At 43.0% G+C, this 17,495-nt stretch overlaps 1 long non-coding RNA gene across 8 annotated transcripts in view; it reads right to left on the bottom strand.

Annotated features, from left to right (window-relative positions):
- Window positions 1–17,495, bottom strand: part of LOC104913048 — a 65,401-nt gene that overhangs the window by 42,172 nt on the left and 5,734 nt on the right. For all 8 annotated transcript variants that reach the window (XR_002119360.2, XR_004161212.1, XR_004161215.1 and 5 more), the window contains exon 2: window positions 1,130–1,236. This is a non-coding gene — a long non-coding RNA (uncharacterized LOC104913048). The remainder of the gene's footprint in view (window positions 1–1,129; window positions 1,237–17,495) is intronic.

Consider the following 17,495-nt stretch of genomic DNA (forward strand, 5'->3'; position numbering starts at 1 on the left):
ACAAAAGAGGTTTCTGCAAAAAGAAACCAAGCAGATTGCTAACCAGCCTCTCCTTATCTCACTGGACCCGCTGCTTTTCTGTGCACTGTGATGCTGATGCCACATGAAGCCATGGAGAGAGGAGGTGGCTGCCAGCATCACTCACTGTGGGCTCTATGGCCGTAGGTCCCACCTGGAGAACATACCAGGAAAAGAGATCTCCAACTTTGCTCATCCTGAAGTGGCAGCAAAATGGGAGGAGATACCTTGCTACAGCCCCAGCAAAGCAGTGATGCTTTTAGCACAAAGCACCCACATGTGTGAGGAGGTGCTGCAGCAGCACAGCATCCATGCTGTAAGCATTGCTGCATGATTAGTAGCGGATGAGACGAAATGCAATCTCGAAATGATGCCTAATAAGGCACAGGGAAAATGAGAACATACAGCCAGAAGGTGAAACCTCAGTTATGAAAAATTTGGTCTCCTGTTTTTCTTTAAAATATAATTTCAGTCAAACGGATCTTATTTGCACACTTGCATTTGTCATGCTGTCTCTTTTCTGCAACCACACAATACTTCTTTCTCTGATGAGGAAATATTGTAAATGCTTTTGTCTCATTCTCCACCTTTGCTACGGTTCTCCGCTTTTTTCCCCAGCACGAAATGGAAAAAAAAGTGCCCCTCATCTAAGGCACAGTACCAGAGGTTTAATGTTGACAGTGTGCTTTGTCACTTTGGCTCTGGAAAAGGCTTACAAAAGCTTTATTAACAGGCTCATTAGCACGGCCTGATTTACTTCTGCAGACTTTACTCTTTTACTAGTTTCCAGGAGCATCAGCATCAGTTGCAGGGCTAATGAATTCGCTCAGATTTGCATGCTAATGAAGCTCCCATGACTCTCTGTTCTCTCTACTTCAAATCAATCTTTGCTGTTGCTTGAGGAATATTAATAGAAATAAAAGTAAAGGGGAGCACCAGACATTCAGCTGGACTTGCTGTAATCCAAGGCTGCTGTGCCATTTGTATTTCGTACATTACACTTTTCACATCTTATTTCTTTCATGACTTACTGACTGCAGCTGTGCAGGAGGCATCACCCTTAGGAGATTCCAGGAGTGGTTGTTGGCCAGGAGCTCGAGGGACCGCTTACCTAGAATCACATCTGAGCTCTCAGTTGATAGGTCAGCCACCTGGAAGCAGTTCTGTGCATCCTTACGGTTCTAGGTATTTTTTCCCAAACACACAGATTTCAATTCCCTGCAACAGAAACAGAAAACCCTTCAGTTCCGCTTCTCTTCTTTTTCTCTACTGCCCGGCCATGAAGCTTATCCACAAAAATGGGTGAGGCATCTGTCCAAGATGGTGGGGCCCAGTAGAGAGGGTCTCTGGCTCTGAGCAATTGTTACCTCGTGAGCTGGTTCACTGAAAAATCACTTTGTGCCAGAACACCTTTTGTTTTTGACTATTGTGACAGAAGAAAAATGAATTCGGAATTGCAAGAAAGAGTTCAGAGCCCCAAATCCTCTGCTCCAGTAGGTCTGTAGGTTTCCTACCCCACAGGATCAAACCAGCTGACACAACCAAAGCAAACTGTTAACTGGAGATAATATTCTTTCACCCCTTTTCATTTTAGCAATGATGAATGCTGGTATAGAACCATAGAACTATCAAGGTTGGAAAAGTCCTCCAAGATCACCAAGTCCAACCTCAGCTCACCCAACCATGCCCACTGACCACGTCCCTCAGTGCCACATCTCTTGAACAATGGATCTTGAACAGCTCCAGGGATGGTGACTCCCTGGAAATGACTGATGCCCTAGGAAGAAATCCCATTGCACAACCTTATTTTTACAAGAATATTTTTGGCTTCTGAAAATGCGCTTAACACATCCAAATTAACAGAAAAGTGGATTCTTCATCGGGCAGCTTCCTATGCCTGCTCTTCGTAATTTGACAAAATAACAAAGCATACATGGAGATTAAAATGTGCTTTTTGGATGCCCAATTGCAAGAAATCATTCAGCAAAATACATGGTACCATTTTCATGATATCTCTTGTGAGCGAGCATAAATCAAACAGCTTCATTTTGCTCATTGCAAAAATAACACAATCCTTATGTACATTTTTTCCCTTTTTTTTTCTCCCCCAAACAGAAGTAAAGAAAATTAAATAAAATGAAAAGCAAGCTGTGGACTAATTATCCTTTCCTAAATGACTTCATATTGTAAAATAGCCTATTGAATGCGTAATGAACATCATTACCACCAACTGTTTGCAAGTGGAGGAGAGCTGAGCGGTCATCCCATCATTATCAGCACTTGTTTCCCACGTGCTGCAGTGCCATGGTGAGAGGGATGCCTCCTGCCCCAGCTGCTGGAGCAGCAAGCCAAGCTAACAGCCTGCAACTTTTCTTTATGCTCAGTAGCACCTCACCCTGCCTCCAGCTCCAATCTTACACTGTCCTTTTGCTGATGGATGTGTGCTGGGGACTGGCAGCTCTTCCCAGCAGTGGGGAGCTGTGTGCGTGGGGAGGGGATGTGTCTGCTGCTGTGGGAGCTTGGGAGAGGTGATGGTGGTCGGGGCACTCTCCTGGGTGGGGTGCTCCCATGACACAGTGAACATTTTTTGGTGTTTATACCAGATACTCCCTGTAAATCTGTTTGGTGCTCTGAAGCGAAGAGGTCATTTGTAACAGTTTGGCCTGGATCACCCTGAATGAAAACATCCAGTCAACCCCTAATTGTGACAAATTATATTAGTCTGTGTTTGTGCAACTCACATTGCAGCAACTTAATTCAGTCTGTGCTTGGGTCGAGGAACCAGGCTGGAGCACAGGACCTGCACAGCCCCCCTTGCATCTTGGGCAACCCCACATCCCAAAGTGCTCCTGACACGGATTAGTCCCACTCCATGCTCAGTGCTGGGAGGCAGGGCATCTGGCTGTGATGCAGCACAACATCAAAATGTGTGAGAGAAAGCAATGCCATGGGTTCATGTGTTGGTGCCCCATATTCCTCCTCCCTCTGGGAGAAGTTCCCTGGGCCTTTCACTGCTTCGCTCTTGCCCAAGATGTGACAGTGAAATAAAAAAAAAAAAGTTCCAAAATTAATTTTCCTACATGACATATCTTAAAGGGCACTGTCAATTGGCTTTATAATTACATTTCTAAGTCACTGGAAGATTACACTGAAGGCTGAACTTTACAAAACCTGAGTGTTTCTTTTTTTTTTTAAATTAGAAAACCTTTTGGGAGATTTAAATACAATCCTTCAGTGCTGTAACCCCATGTAACAGCAACTGCAAGGAAATGGCTGGAATATGCTACCCTTGTTCCTCCTGCTGAGCAGCTCTGATTTCCCACTGACACTCCTAAACCTTACGGATTCAGCAGCTTCTTCTCCAGGGATGAGCAGTGTGGTTAATCACAAGTGCTCCGTTCTCCCCAAAATCGTGACACCACCCTCATTCCTCAGGATCCTGAGAAAAGGCTTCAAGCGTTAATATTGGAGCCAAGAGGTTTATTTTGCTATCTGGCTTTTGAGCCTCCCAGATATCCCCACTTCATGCCTCCGGGCTTTTTTCTGCAATGAGAAAAGCCAGAAGCATCTTAGCGGAGAGCTGAGCTTCTCACCTTATCAAATTGCTCCAGGTCTGAGTGAGAAACTGAGAGTCAGGAGAGTGAGCAGAGATATCTGCAGGTCTGCCTATGGGGAAGATTTTGTTCCGGAAACACTGAAATGTGGGGAAAAGATGAGCTGTGGCATGGGTGGGCAGCTCCCAGGGCCCTCAGCTTAACTTCCACCTCTCATCCCATGCCTTGTGTTTGCTGTTGAATTAGAGAAAACACGGCAAATTTGGGCTGCATTTGTCCCAGCTCCTCAGGGGCACTCAGGAAAGGTGTTAAACAGAGATGTGATTTAAAAGCCCACTAGCTAAACTACATTAAATTTTTACATTGCTGTTCTACATTGAAATCAGGCTGCTTCCCTCACAGCTCCCTTCGCTTTGAGATGAAACACAGCTTAACGAGTTAACTTTACCATGTGAGAAGACTCAACATCTAGTAAGGCAGGAAAATAAAAGCAAAAAGAATCCAGACTTTGTAGCAGTCGGGCTTGCCAAATGTGCATAGGAAATGATGGAGCTCCCTGTGTTCATCCACGACAGGAATCTATATTAGGTTTTTTCAAAGTCTTACAAGCACAATAAGCTAATGCAGTCTCTCGGCGCAGGTAAGATTTATTCCTCTCCTTCTCTAATATATTTGGACCCAGATTCTCTGCTTGTATAATCCATTGGCTTACATGGATTTACACCAGATATTGCCATCTGATCTGTGACTGGCCTTGGTTTTGTGGCTCTGGTTTGAGTGAAAGATTGGAGTTCAAAGGACAGTTAATAGAAAAAGAAATCTTACATGTCTTGAAGACAACAAAGTTGCAGTCTGGTGTCTAAATAAATAACTCTGATAAAACCAATTAGACTCTTTAGCAGGGTCTATTGTGATAGGACAAGGGGAAATGGTTCCAAACTAAAAGAGGGGAGGTTTAGATTGGATATAAGGAAGAAGTTCTTTACAATAAGGGCAGTGAGGCACTGGCGCAGGTTGCCCATAGAGGTGTCCCTGGAGACACTCAAGGTCAGGCTGGACTGGGCACTGAACACCTGATAGAGCTATAGGTGTTCCTGTTCACAGCAGGGGAATTGGACTGTATGGCCTTTAAGGATCCCTTCCAACTCAAACGATTCTATGATTCTATGTTTCTATGATTCTGCTTGCCTATGAGAATGCTGTTGGCAGAAGTGTGAGTATACTCCTCCAGCGTCATAGAAAAAAGGCAATATTCAGGTAAAAAATGGATACCTGGTTAGTGAAGTAGCATAGCACTGCACTGAATATAGTTCAAAAAGATAGATCTCAGTACTCAAGATAATCCTTCAGGTGATCAAAAGCTGCATCAGCAGCAAGTGCTTGCAGCCTGCCATGCTGCTCCATGTAGGTGGCCAATACAAATCCAAGAGAGCACCTCACACAAGTTTTGCAAATGCACGTGTGTATACCACGCTTAAATTAATTGTTGGGCTTCATTGAAAATTTGGGTTTTGTGGCTCTGACTACAGACAAATTGCATGGAATGATTTTGCTCCTAATGTGAGAGTGTTGGTGATTTTAACAGCATTTGGTCTACTGAAAGAAGGGATGGCCTGGAATAATAAGCAGCAATTCAAAGATTTATCTAAATAGATTTGGCAGTTCCCTCGCCCTTTGCTTGCAATGTGTACATATCACAATTGAGACCATCCCTTGTAAATTACCACCCTCCATGGGGTTCTCATGTTAAATTATTTCAAATAAGCAAGACCAAATGCTCTCAACTTTGCCAGAGATAATCAACTAATGTAAAGCAATTTCCAACAGTTATATTTTTCTGCTTCAGGCTCTTTAAAAACAAACAAATAAACAAACAAAAACCCACACAAAAAACCACACAGAAAATGGGGGTGGAAAGAAATAAAAAATGTCATCGATTGTTTGCTAGTGCTGGGCTAGCTATCATGCGTGAGCCTAAATATTAAAGTTAGCAGCACTGGATTCCAAGCCCAAGCTGTTCCTCTGTAACTCAACAGCAGCAAGACTGGGCCCTACATTCTCCATTGCTATGGAGACCATGTGGATGAGATGTTTTTCATTAGTCAGGAGATCCATCTCCTCATATAAAGCTGCAGGTATTAGTTTCTCTTCCAGGGCTTTTTAATTATGTTCGAATATAAGTGCGTCAGTCAGACAAAGAAGTTGCATTACCTCCTAAATTTCAGATCATGACACTCTCCCCTTCAGGCGTTATGTTTGCTGTTTGCATTGGCTTTCAATTTACAATAGCCATTTCTTATTGTAGCATAAAAGAACAAATTTCACTGCAAATTCAGAGACTCGATGCGATAGAGATGGAACTTCGTAATTTACATAATCAGAAATGTAGCGAGCAATAGCTGAAAGTTCTGATTTTAGACTTACCCCTGAAATAGAATGGGTTTTTCTTTTATTTTCTTGTGTTTCATAAGATATGACCCATCATTTTTAAAATAATTGTAGAATTCTGCTTTAGCATCGCCAGCGTGCCCCATTATCACTCAAACTAATCGGCCTGGAGAATGAAACCCCCAAAAGAAATCCTACAAATTAGTGAAATAAATACAGTTAATGATGATAATTAAGTCACTAGGGATAATTGAGAGATTATCCAATTACTATCTATAATTCTTTGACTTGCAAATAAGAGTATGTAGAGATAATCCATTCTAATAATCATTAAAAAACAAAAAAACAGGGAAAAAGCATAAAAAGCCCCCAACTCGAGAATCATTAGATTTCTCCATGACTGGAGCTACATTGCCAATTTAATTGCTTAATCTGAGTTTTTCTCGTCTGCCATAATTTTTTAAGCAGCTGTTGTAAGACTATGCTCTTGAGGAGGTGGAGATATTGTGGGTCTAAACTCAACCCTCTTTGCAGGTCCTGGGGACTGCTGATTTTGCCTGGGATCCAGATCAAGACAGGTGTTTCTGTTACAATCATTTATAGGGCTCTGTTTGGCACAAGTGACTTAAGGAGATCTAAATACAGCCCCTAGCAAGTCAATTAAGGATGTGTTTCATTTTTATCATGTGCATAGTTCCTTTGGATCTCATCCATGGAAATCAATGGCAAGGCTGCTGATGGTTTGATTGGCTTCGGATCAGAGCCAGCAATTTTGATTGTGGAGATCAAATACTTCAAATTAAACATATGACTAATGCTTCAGAGGATTAGGGAACCAATTAATGGAAGTGGGGTGCTTGTTATAAGATTTCTATTAACTTTCATGCAGATATTTTTCCTAAACACAAAGTGCATATTCATTACACTTGAATGCATCTCAGTAACTTGAAAAAAAAAATAGGAGAGAGTTAATTCAACCAGCATCTCCTAATGAGTCTATTGCAAGGAGTATGTGGTTCTGCACAGGAAATTAAATGTGTGCATTGAAAGACCTCATGCCAAGACCTTGTACCAAAAGCCTAGAATCATTAAGGTTGGATAAGACCATGAAGATCATCTAGTCCAATTGTCAACTCATCACCATCACACCCACTAAACCAACTTCATAGTGGTGTATTTCTATTTTCTTGTCCACAAAGGGAGCCCTGGGAGGCCAGTTCAGTTTTGGGGCAGTTCTGCTCCTAATGGTGCCCAAATGCCATCCTGGAGCCAATGAAGGGCAGCGCCCTTCGGCCCCCACCTCTGGGTGCGTACAGACGCTTGTAACATCAGGGCAGCATAATAAGCCACAAAATGTTCCTGTAAATACTGCTTCACGCTTGGGTGAGCAAAGCATGCTTTTATCGGAGAGACAGTACGGGGTGTAAATTACATTTTAATTGAGAAATTGCAAATGCCAGCTTTTGCTTTTTTGTATGTTTTTTGCTACTGAAAAAGCCTGAGCGATGCCCCCCTGCAATGAGCTCACTCTCCTTTTTTCAAGCTTTCCTTCCCCCTTCTGGCTTCATTTGCAACGCTTCTCCTCCTCACTCCTAGCAGAGCTGCCTCTAGGCCTTGCTTGTTCACAGTTTGCTAATTTTCCTTGCAGCATTCATTGGCTGGGAATGGGCAGCCTGGCTCTCCCTTTGCTCTGCTGAAATACAGCCATGTCACTGTGGGGTGAAAAGCAGAAAGGAAAAGTTCCTATTGGGAGCCTGGGCATGGGGTTGCTTTTGCTGTGCACTGTAAGCTTGCTTCATCCCTTCAGCCTAAGGTGTAGTGGCCACTGTGGGGCTCACAGGAACATGTCTCAGGTTGACGTGGCTTAAAGGGATATGGTTAGTGAGCATGGTAGTAATGGGCTGATGGTTGGAGTAGATGATCTCAGTAGTCTTTTCCAACCTTAATGATTCTATTATTCTATGACACCTGTTCACAGTCATCCATTTAGGGCACACTGTGGTGCAAATATTCTTTCTCCTCCACCTGAAAATACCATTCCTGGAAAGCTGATGTTGCAGCACCAGGAGCATCTTAGGACTTAGGTAATCTTAGGAGGTTTCTGTATTGTCTTCATTTCTGAAACCTTGCTGATGTACCCTAAAGGGCTACCATTTGTTACAAATCATAGTCTTAGAGTCATTAAGGCTGGAAAGGATCACTAAGGTCATGTAGTCCAACTGTCATATCATCTAGTCCAACCGTCAGATTTTGCAAGAGCATGAGATCCTACGGGATCTCTTTTCCTTGATGATGGAGAAAGTTAAGAGTTTGTAGCCCAATCAGAGAGCATTCTGATCTCTAGCCTCTCACATCCCTTTTTCCTTTCCCAGAGCCCTGCGAGGAAGGGGAGAGGAGCAGCACCTCATTCTACAGGGCAGCTGGTGAGCCATTGAGCAGAGGAGCTGGATATGGTCAGGCAGGGAGAGAGGACAGGCAGGGGAGGCAGGACAGAGCCAGCTGTACCCAACTGGTGGGGCTGGCAGGGCTCCAAGAGCCCAGGCAGGAGGCATGGAGCTGTGTCCCTGCTGAGAGATGTGCGGGAGCATCAAGCACTCCCAGCTGGGAACGCAGAGCTGCAATTGCAAATTGCACCCTTGGTGCTCAGGGGGCTAAGCTGAGCCCATTAGCCAGCTAATCCTCACAACAGGCTTTTGTGAGGCTACTATTTTGTTCTGGGGAAATGTATGATCTACTGATTACACAGTATCCCAACATGCCAAATGTATGCTTGAAACCAGCAAACAATAAATATTTAATTAGCCGGTCATTTTGACAATAACAACAGGCAACAATTAGGCTGGCTTTTCATTTCCCGTTCATTTAGTTGTCAGTCTTGTATAGCTAGAGTTAGAAGCCAGAAGCCAGCTCCTGCCTTGACCACAATCTTTATTAGGATTATGAAGACAGAGAATATGTAGGCTTGAGCTGAGGTTTAGATCCATGCCTCTGGTTTCTCGTGCAGTTGTGCAGTTTGTGAATATGACTCAAATAATCATTAATATCATATGGGTTGAATTTGAAATTTTGACATGATTTTTCTCTTTTTAGGCTAGCAATGCCAGTGAAGGCTTCAGAGGCAATACAGTCATGTTGCAACCTGATGCTACTGCTCTGCTCTGTTCCCATCAAGAGACACCTCATCTGCCCATGCTCAGTCTTCTGCTCATCCAAGCCTCTCTCCATCCTCATCCCTCTGAGTATTCCTCTTTATTCCTCCTCTTCTGTTTGTCCATAGCCCTTACACTGGATCCCAAAGAGCCTTGCCAGTGGGGTGCCACATTATAAAAGAAAAAGAGATGAAGAAAAGCCATTTCTCAAGCATCAAGTTGAATTTCTATGACATTACGTTGGTGCCTCCAGACTCCATGCCCCATTTCACCTCTCTTATATTTGTGTAGATCACCAGATTTCATGTGTGAACAGCCTTCTGAGAAGGCTCACTGGGAAAATCAGGGTTGGAAACCAAGCACTTATATAGCAACTTGACCTCCTTCCCAGTCAAACACCTTCCTCCAGAGCAGATGCTTGGTGGTGTGGAAGCAGCATCAGGTAGGACCTTCTCCCACCAGGGACAAAGCCCCCCCTGCCACTGACAGCAGTGCATTCTGTCTTACAAACTGAGCAGGGCTTTTCCTATGTGACTGTTAGCCAGGTTGTACAGGTAAGATAAGGAAAGGAAAGGGGATTTTTTCTGGTTGAATTCAGAGCACCAGACTGTAAATGAGGAGACTTGGTTGTAATCACAGCTCTCTCTCTGAACGGCTGTCTGACTGCAGACAAGTCATTTCGCATCTGTTTCCCTTTCCATCCTTTTCTGTGTCGTCTATGATTGCAAGATCTTTACTGCACATTAATGTCTCCCTGATGTACCCAAATGGCATTTAACACTGAGCAGTCACGGCCCTGTTTGAGACATGTAAGCACTATTGTAATGGATAGCATGCACCCTAGCCATGCATTCACTTACAAATATTGCCTCTTTTTACATATTTCCCTTTCACTACCACAATGACACATCCTGCTCAATATCTCCATGTAATGGGAGACTTTTAATTTAACAGTTTTACTGAGTCTTGTTAGATTTTACTGAATGTCAAAGTCAATTCCAATTTAATTTTGACTTTGATTGAAAATGGAGACTTGAATCCTCCCTATATAATAGACAAAATGTCCTGCAAAATAAATGGAATTAATTGTGAAAGTCAGCTTTGAATCAGGTCCGTTGTGCTTAGACCTACTAATCAGGAAGCATTTACAAAGTCGTGAGGAGCTGATAAAATGTGTACAGTTTTAAATATCCCATTGTAATGCATTGTAAACCTTAATTTAAAACAAGACAGCTTAAAAGCTTTATGGATTTGATTGATGATAAACCCTCCATATTGATGGCTGAACCCACCGTTCTGTTATTTCTGCTTTGTCTTGCTAACAACAAAGTTTAGAATGATAACATATTTTTATAAAAAGCTTTACTATTAGGCTGCTGCAAGAGTGACATTAAATAATGATAATAGTGCTGAACCACAACTTCACATGGAATCAGTTCTGAAGGCACAAATTTACATACTGCAGGCACAGAAGCTGCTGGCAGTGCAGGGAGAAGGCTCTGGCTCTCCAAAACTTGAGCTTGCAAGCATCCCACAAAGCCAAGAAGGAGAGAAAGGCAAATTTTAGTTGGAGAGTGGTTCAACTTCTCCATCTCCTGCTCATCTCCAGCCTCATTGCATGGGTCACCAGTAGAAATTGTATAGCTGGTGCCACCCTATGCAGAACGGTGGCAGCAAATCACATTCAATTAGAAATGATTATGGTAGGAATAGAAATCCACCCTGAGAGATAACCAGGTTAAACAATATGTTGCAATGGAGCATAACAGCAAAAAGCTTTTTTACATTTAAAAAACGGGATGATTTATTCAGAGTTGAATGATGAATTGCAAATTTAGAAACAACACAGGTTGGTATAAATTAATATTATGATTCCACGAGGCAACATAGTTCAAAAGTCGTCAAGGATTCTTGAAATATAGTTCAGAGACTTAGGTTTAAATTAAACAAAAAAAAAGCACCTTGACTCAGAAAGACCTGTTCCAAGATATACACTGTCCAACAGTCAAGGCCAGGCTGAATGTGGCTCTGATCCAGTGCTCGATCTGGTGAGTGGCAACCCTGCCCATGGCACTGGCTTGGAACTAGATAATCTTTGATGTCCCTTCCAACCCAAACTGTTCTCTGATTCTATGAATTGAATAATACATGCATCCTCCAAACAGTCAACAATGTTAAATCCTCTCTTCTGCATTACTTTTATGTGGATCAATTCTATGCTGATGTTATCACTGAGAAATACATTATGTAGCAAAAACTACATTTTATCAACAGCAGCTCAAGTTTTCAGGTGGTGCGACTTCCCAAATCTGCCCCTTCAGTTTGTAAGCTAGGAAAACAAATGGCTATCTTTAAAGACCACGTAGCGTTTACACATCTCTCCGTTTAAAATGTAAGCAACCATTCATATTCAAATTTAGCTTACATAACCTGTAATTATAATTCTTGCATGTGTAAATGGAGTAGTTAGTAGTTTCACTATCTGGCACAATTTTATGTCAGTTTTTATGATCTCATGAACTTCTGCATTGTAGCCCAGATTCCCGGCTTGAAATGAAGTTGGAAGTATTCAGCACTAGAAATTATGCAGTATTTCATATACTTTTACGGATGTATTTTGTGGAGCTAATAACAAGATTGAGAGCTGAAAGAGGATCTACATTTCATATCCATATATGCACGGATGCAAAGAAATGCAGATTTTCTTTTTCAGTATATATATATACACATAGATGTGCATGCATAGACAGCTAGATGGCTACGAATACATAAAATGTATTTGCATGCAATGATACAGAAATTTTCCTTTGCATGGAAACAGGGTTTACTGAGATCTCACTTTCCTGGAAAAGGGCAGATTTGGGGTTCATACAGAGAAGAGCTAAAATCTGACCTTATTCATAAAGAAGTGGTGATGCATTACAGAAAGGCAAGCAGGAACGCTCCAGGGTGAGGTGTAGGGAAGCAACCACAGGTGCTGGGGTTGGTCTGGACCCAAAAATGGAGGCTCTGAGGACACAGGCTGAGTCTCAGGGCAGAAATGCTGAGTTTCTGGTTTCTGATTTGGTGTTGGATATATACTGAGCATTTGGCTGGAGAGCAACATCCCAGTACTGGGGGAGCTCTGCATCTGCGATGGGGGTGCCATGCAGGACCCTCAGGTGGAAATCAGTTCCCTTCAGATCCTTCTCTGAGGTGAAGAAAATGATCTTAACAGTCTCTTCTTGTATTAAAACCTCTGGATTTGTGAGAGCAGAGAGATTATAAGAATTTACGATTCAGATGGAGGGTTTTTGGTTTTACACATGCATGCAGACTCCTGGAAAGCTGTAATGCTGCTTTTTTAGCCTTCCTCAAATGGAAACTAAATATTCAGTTGCTGAAATTCATTATTATCCCCCATCTTATGAGAAACTATTCCTACCCTTGGTTGTCCAGAGAAGCTGGCCTCCCTGGAGGCATTCAAAGCCAGGCTGATGGTGATCCGAAAAGCCCATGGCAGGGGGTTGGACTGGATCGGTTTTAAGGTCCCCTCTAACCTGATCCATGCTGTGATTCTATGATGTGTCCCTTATTCGGGCACGCAGGGCCTTGCAATATGGGGAAGATTTTCCTTTTTTTCCTTCCTCCCCTCTGTTTCTTTTATTTATGAATCCTGGCAGTCTTGGGTTTTGCTCCATTTCCCCAAGTTATCCATCAGTTCCTTCCCTCTGTTGTCCCAGGACACGCTGCATTTAGAAAACTGATCATTAGCAAGTGTTTCCCAAGCCCTTCCGTGTGCAGAACAGAAAGCCATTTTTCAGGTAGCAGCTGACAGATCTGTAGGCACCTCTGGATCGCTCCATTTTGCTAGATTCAATGAACCACTTGACAAAAGTTAATTAGAGCATTGCTGCCTGCGATGGGAAGGCCCGCTGAGAGATGAAGGAAGCATCCCGTTTCTCACAGCAGTTCAGCCAGAAAGCTCCCCACCACAACTTTTATTATTAATAAACACACCATATCATAATTATACCTTTTACAGGCAGCATGGATTTGAATCCCATGTTGTTAAGTATCCTGCATTGCTCTGAAAACAAGTTGCACGGGGCCCCGACAGCTCAGCTGGGAAGTGTTGTATACATAAAACTGCTACCGGTGTCAATAATAACGCCAGCAATAAATAGAGATGTGAGCCTGACGCCAAAACTGCTTCATGCCAGGAAAACCTGGTGTGCTCCTACAGGCACAGCTTTGTCACACATCAGTTGCTTCATTTGGGAATCAAAGAGGAGCAGGATGGGTTTCCCATCTCTCGTTCTTTGTGAATTTTGTGGTATTTATTCCTTTCCTTCCCACTGTAAGAATTGGCCCATGAGCTTAATTTTTTTTCAGAAAAACAGAGAAATAAAAATCAAAACCACGTTGTAACCAACTCACAACTGCCCCAATAAATCCAGTTTTCTGGTGGTCACTTTTCCTGGAGGTGGCTCCATCCCACAGAGTGGCCATAACCAGCACAAAGCTCCTGGTCCCAGTTCCTGGTAAACCACCAATGGTTACCTCTAAGCAGATGCATCTTTTTAAGCGTGCTTAGTTCATTTTGATTACAGCCTGTCCTGGTGATGTTCCTTTCAGTGTCTAAAGGGGCTTTAAGTAAGAAAGGGACAGGCTCTTTAGCACAATCTGTTGTAAATAGGACAAGGAGAAATAGCGTCAAACTAAAAGGGAGGAGATTTAGATTGGAGATAAGGAAAAAGCTTTTTATGATAAGGCATTGGCATGGGTTACTCAGAGAGGTGGTGCATGCTCCATCCCTGGAGACTTTTAAGGTCAGGCTGGACCGGGCTCTGAGCACCTGACTTGGCTTTACTGTCTGTGTTCATAGCAAGGGAGTTGGACAGGATGACCTTTAAAAGTCCTTTCCAACTAAACAGTTCTGTGATTCTATGTTTTAGCTTTTGTGAGTACCACTGCTCTGACCATTAAAATTTCAGGTTTCTGCCCTGTAATAGATGGCCACAAGGTGACCCAAACTTTCTGCACTGTAAAGACTATCTGCAGCTCCCGTGTGCTCCCAAAGGCTTGGTTAGGACTTGCACTTTCAGGACTTTTCCCCCCACACAGGGCAAGGATGAGGCAAAGTAACCACCCAATGCATGCCAGAGAAGGTTTGGATTTATCTGGGCATTTGTGAGTTGTTTATAACCTGAATGTCCTCAGTGCAAAGGAGCTTTCCCCTTGTCTCTGCCCTGCCTTCAGCCCTCCGGCTCCTGTGTTTTTTGGGGATGCGCTGAGGAAGCCTGCCTTGTTTTCAACTTGCACAGGTAAAACCTGGCTCTTCACTGATCCCTTTGTTAGAGGAACAAAATTTAGCTCTGCAAAGCAGCAGTCTGCTTAGCTGCAGAGTTCAACACAAACAGAAAGAGGGCTCCAGTCCAGAGGAGAATATTTTGCAGATGGAGCTAAAATTAGGATCTGGCCCTGGGAGTGCTTTAGCAGACATCTGGATATGATGCACAGCAGCAATGCGTCTGTGGATCAGCAGCATAATTGCAGTAAATAATTCAAGAAACAGCAAATGATGCTAAAAGTGAACCCTGCAGCTTTGCTGAACAGTCGATCGTGCCTCTGCCTGCCAGGGTGGGCAGCACAGCGGGGCTGACAGTGATCCAGTGGGCTGTGGGCAGACGGATGGCCTTCACCACCCCAGCTCTGGTCTGTAACTCTGCACTTTTCAGCTGGGATCTTGGTCTCTCTGAAAACCCCTCGTTTTTTTTCCAAGCTGAGGAACATACAGAAGTACAGAGTTGCTCCTGCATCACCTCTACTTCTGCCCCTTCCTGATCATGGAATCACAGAATCATTAAGACTGGAAAAGACTTCGAAATCACCAAGTCCAACCCAGCCCATCCCCATTGTTCCCACTAACCATGTCCCTCAGTGCCACATCTTCACTTTTCTTGAATACCTCCTGGGTCAGTGACTCCCCCACCTCCATGGGCAGCCTCTGCCTGCGCCTCACCACTCTTCCAGAGAAGAAATTCTTCCTAACACTCAACATGAACCTCCCCTGGTGCAACTTGAATCAATTGCCTATTATCCTATCACCATTATCTGGAAGAAGAGGGTGCTGCACTGGGACCCAGCAAATTTCAAGTTTTAGCCCTACTGAGTTGTGCGATCTTGGCAGATCCCCCTCACCTTTCCTTTTAGATAAAGTATGTCTCATTTATAGAAGATACCAGTTATGAAGTGCCCGTGGCTGGAGCTCCAGGTATGAAGGTGACAGAAGTGACAGCAGTGGTAATTATCCTGAGAAGAAGGTTGGGAGTAAGAGGGCTTCACTGCCTTATAGAACTGAATTGTCTGGGATTAAGAAGTGAATTTATGTAGTGTATTAAGCATTGTCCTTACTTCTCTTCTGCATGAAATGGGTGGATGTTTTGAATAGCCAACTTCCAGATCCTGGGGAGAAGCTGGATAGGAATTTCCCATACATCCATTACTCTTTTCTCAGGCAATCAAGACCTTGGCCAGGAAAATATGCAATAACTCACAGATACAAGGTATAAATGCAAAGGGAGTGGAGAGCAGAATTTCTCTCTGTGCAGATGACACTCTGCTATACATCACTAACTGGCACGTCAGCACGAGAAGCCACTGAGCGGGTAGAGAAAGGCGGCTTTGCTGCTGGTTACAAAATAAGTCCAAACACAAGGCTTCAGGGAAGAGACTCCTTCCTAGGGGAATGCAAGACCTTCAGTCATGCAAATGGCTCTTACTTGCTTGGAATTCAAACAAGCCAAAAGTTCTTTATTTTATTAGTTTAAATGAGGTCTTGGAGACCCTCTTCCATTTCCTACAGAGCACAGCATACCGTGAGCTGAATGCACCACCTCATGCTCTATCCTTTTTTAACAATTATCAGATTAACATAAAATCATTTGTCCCACTTCTGCATTGCAATCTCAGTCTCATAAAAGTCTGTAACTGTGGTTGTTCCTTAGAGCATTCAGAATTCTGACTCATTTGAATCACTTTTGCAGATTCCAGATACTTAAGATGGGCAAAACCGAATCTTCTCTCTCTTCTCCCTACCATCCTCACAGTGCAGTTGATTAAAAATCTGTATGCAAAATGCAGTGGGTGAGGCACAATCATAGTGAAGCGTAATTATATCCAGGATAATGAAGATATGCAAGGCATTCCTCCTTGATCTGGTGCCTACCTTTTGTGAAGCTCTGAATCATGCTGGGCTCACTTTCTTCAGTGCTTTTTTTTTTTTTTTTAATTATTATTATTATTGCTGATGCTGTTGGCAATGATAATGTGGAAGAAAGGTTGGGTTTTACTTTGCATCCCTTGTTATCGCCTGGCACATCATCAGCTGATCTGCTCTGGGCAATGACCAACTTCATGAAGAAGGAAAGCAAGGTGCTCTTGGATCTCTAGTTGAATTTGTTATGATTCGCTCCTGTAAACATCGTATTTGTCTTGTAATAGGATGTAACTTCATCCTCAAGCCATTTACAGACAGATCAGACAATGTTTTCTTAGAAAAAAACCCCACACATACGTGACACCTGTGATATTGTTACTACTGGGCATAACCTTTCTCCTCGAACAGTGCTCATTCCAACAACTGTGATCTTCTCCTGAAGCCCTTCCCTTGTTATGACACTTCCTCCAAGAACACGCAGAGGAAATGCAGTGGAAATTTCAGCAAACGAATCACAGAGGAGCAGCGGACAGAAATATTACTGATCAATGGCAAAAAAGATTAAAGGTAGTACCATCTTTATGGCACTCTGCCGAGCAATGAGTGAAGAAGATCAAAGGGATTATCAAGTGCAAAGAGAGAGCTTGTGGCTATTAAGCTGCTAAAAAAAAAATTCCTGTGGGAAATAGGAACAAAACTCTTAGCAAAAGATAAGAATCGGATTTTCTTGTTTCACAAAAGTGAAGATGTTGGAGGGATAGGTATCAGGAACCACACAGCCTTCTAACAATGACGTGAGGGCAGGGAGCTGGCCCTTAAGGAGCAAAGAGAAAGAGATGTGAATCACAGAGGATATGTCAAGGAGAATGGGTGGAAGAACTGCAGGCACCAGGATGGGAAGGTCTCAGTGAGGAGCACAGTTCAGGCATGGCAGAGGAGGAGGAGTCCAACTGAGATGCAGACAGATTTTAGTGCTTAAATTGTATTTTGCACAGTTCTGACCTGACTAAGAAAGGCCATAACAGCCTCTATGTATGTTTAAGGTCTTTTTGCTGAAGAGGATTTAGCAGGTTTAAAGTTCAATGTATTTTAAATGTTTTTGTGGAAGAATAAAGGGTGAGCTGGATTAGGAATCTTTTTACACTCTTTTACAGCATTTATAATTAACTCTAATTTTTTTTTTTT

The sequence above is a fragment of the Meleagris gallopavo genome, chromosome 13 (assembly GCF_000146605.3).
Source record: "Meleagris gallopavo isolate NT-WF06-2002-E0010 breed Aviagen turkey brand Nicholas breeding stock chromosome 13, Turkey_5.1, whole genome shotgun sequence".
In the NCBI taxonomy this organism is placed as follows: domain Eukaryota; kingdom Metazoa; phylum Chordata; class Aves; order Galliformes; family Phasianidae; genus Meleagris; species Meleagris gallopavo.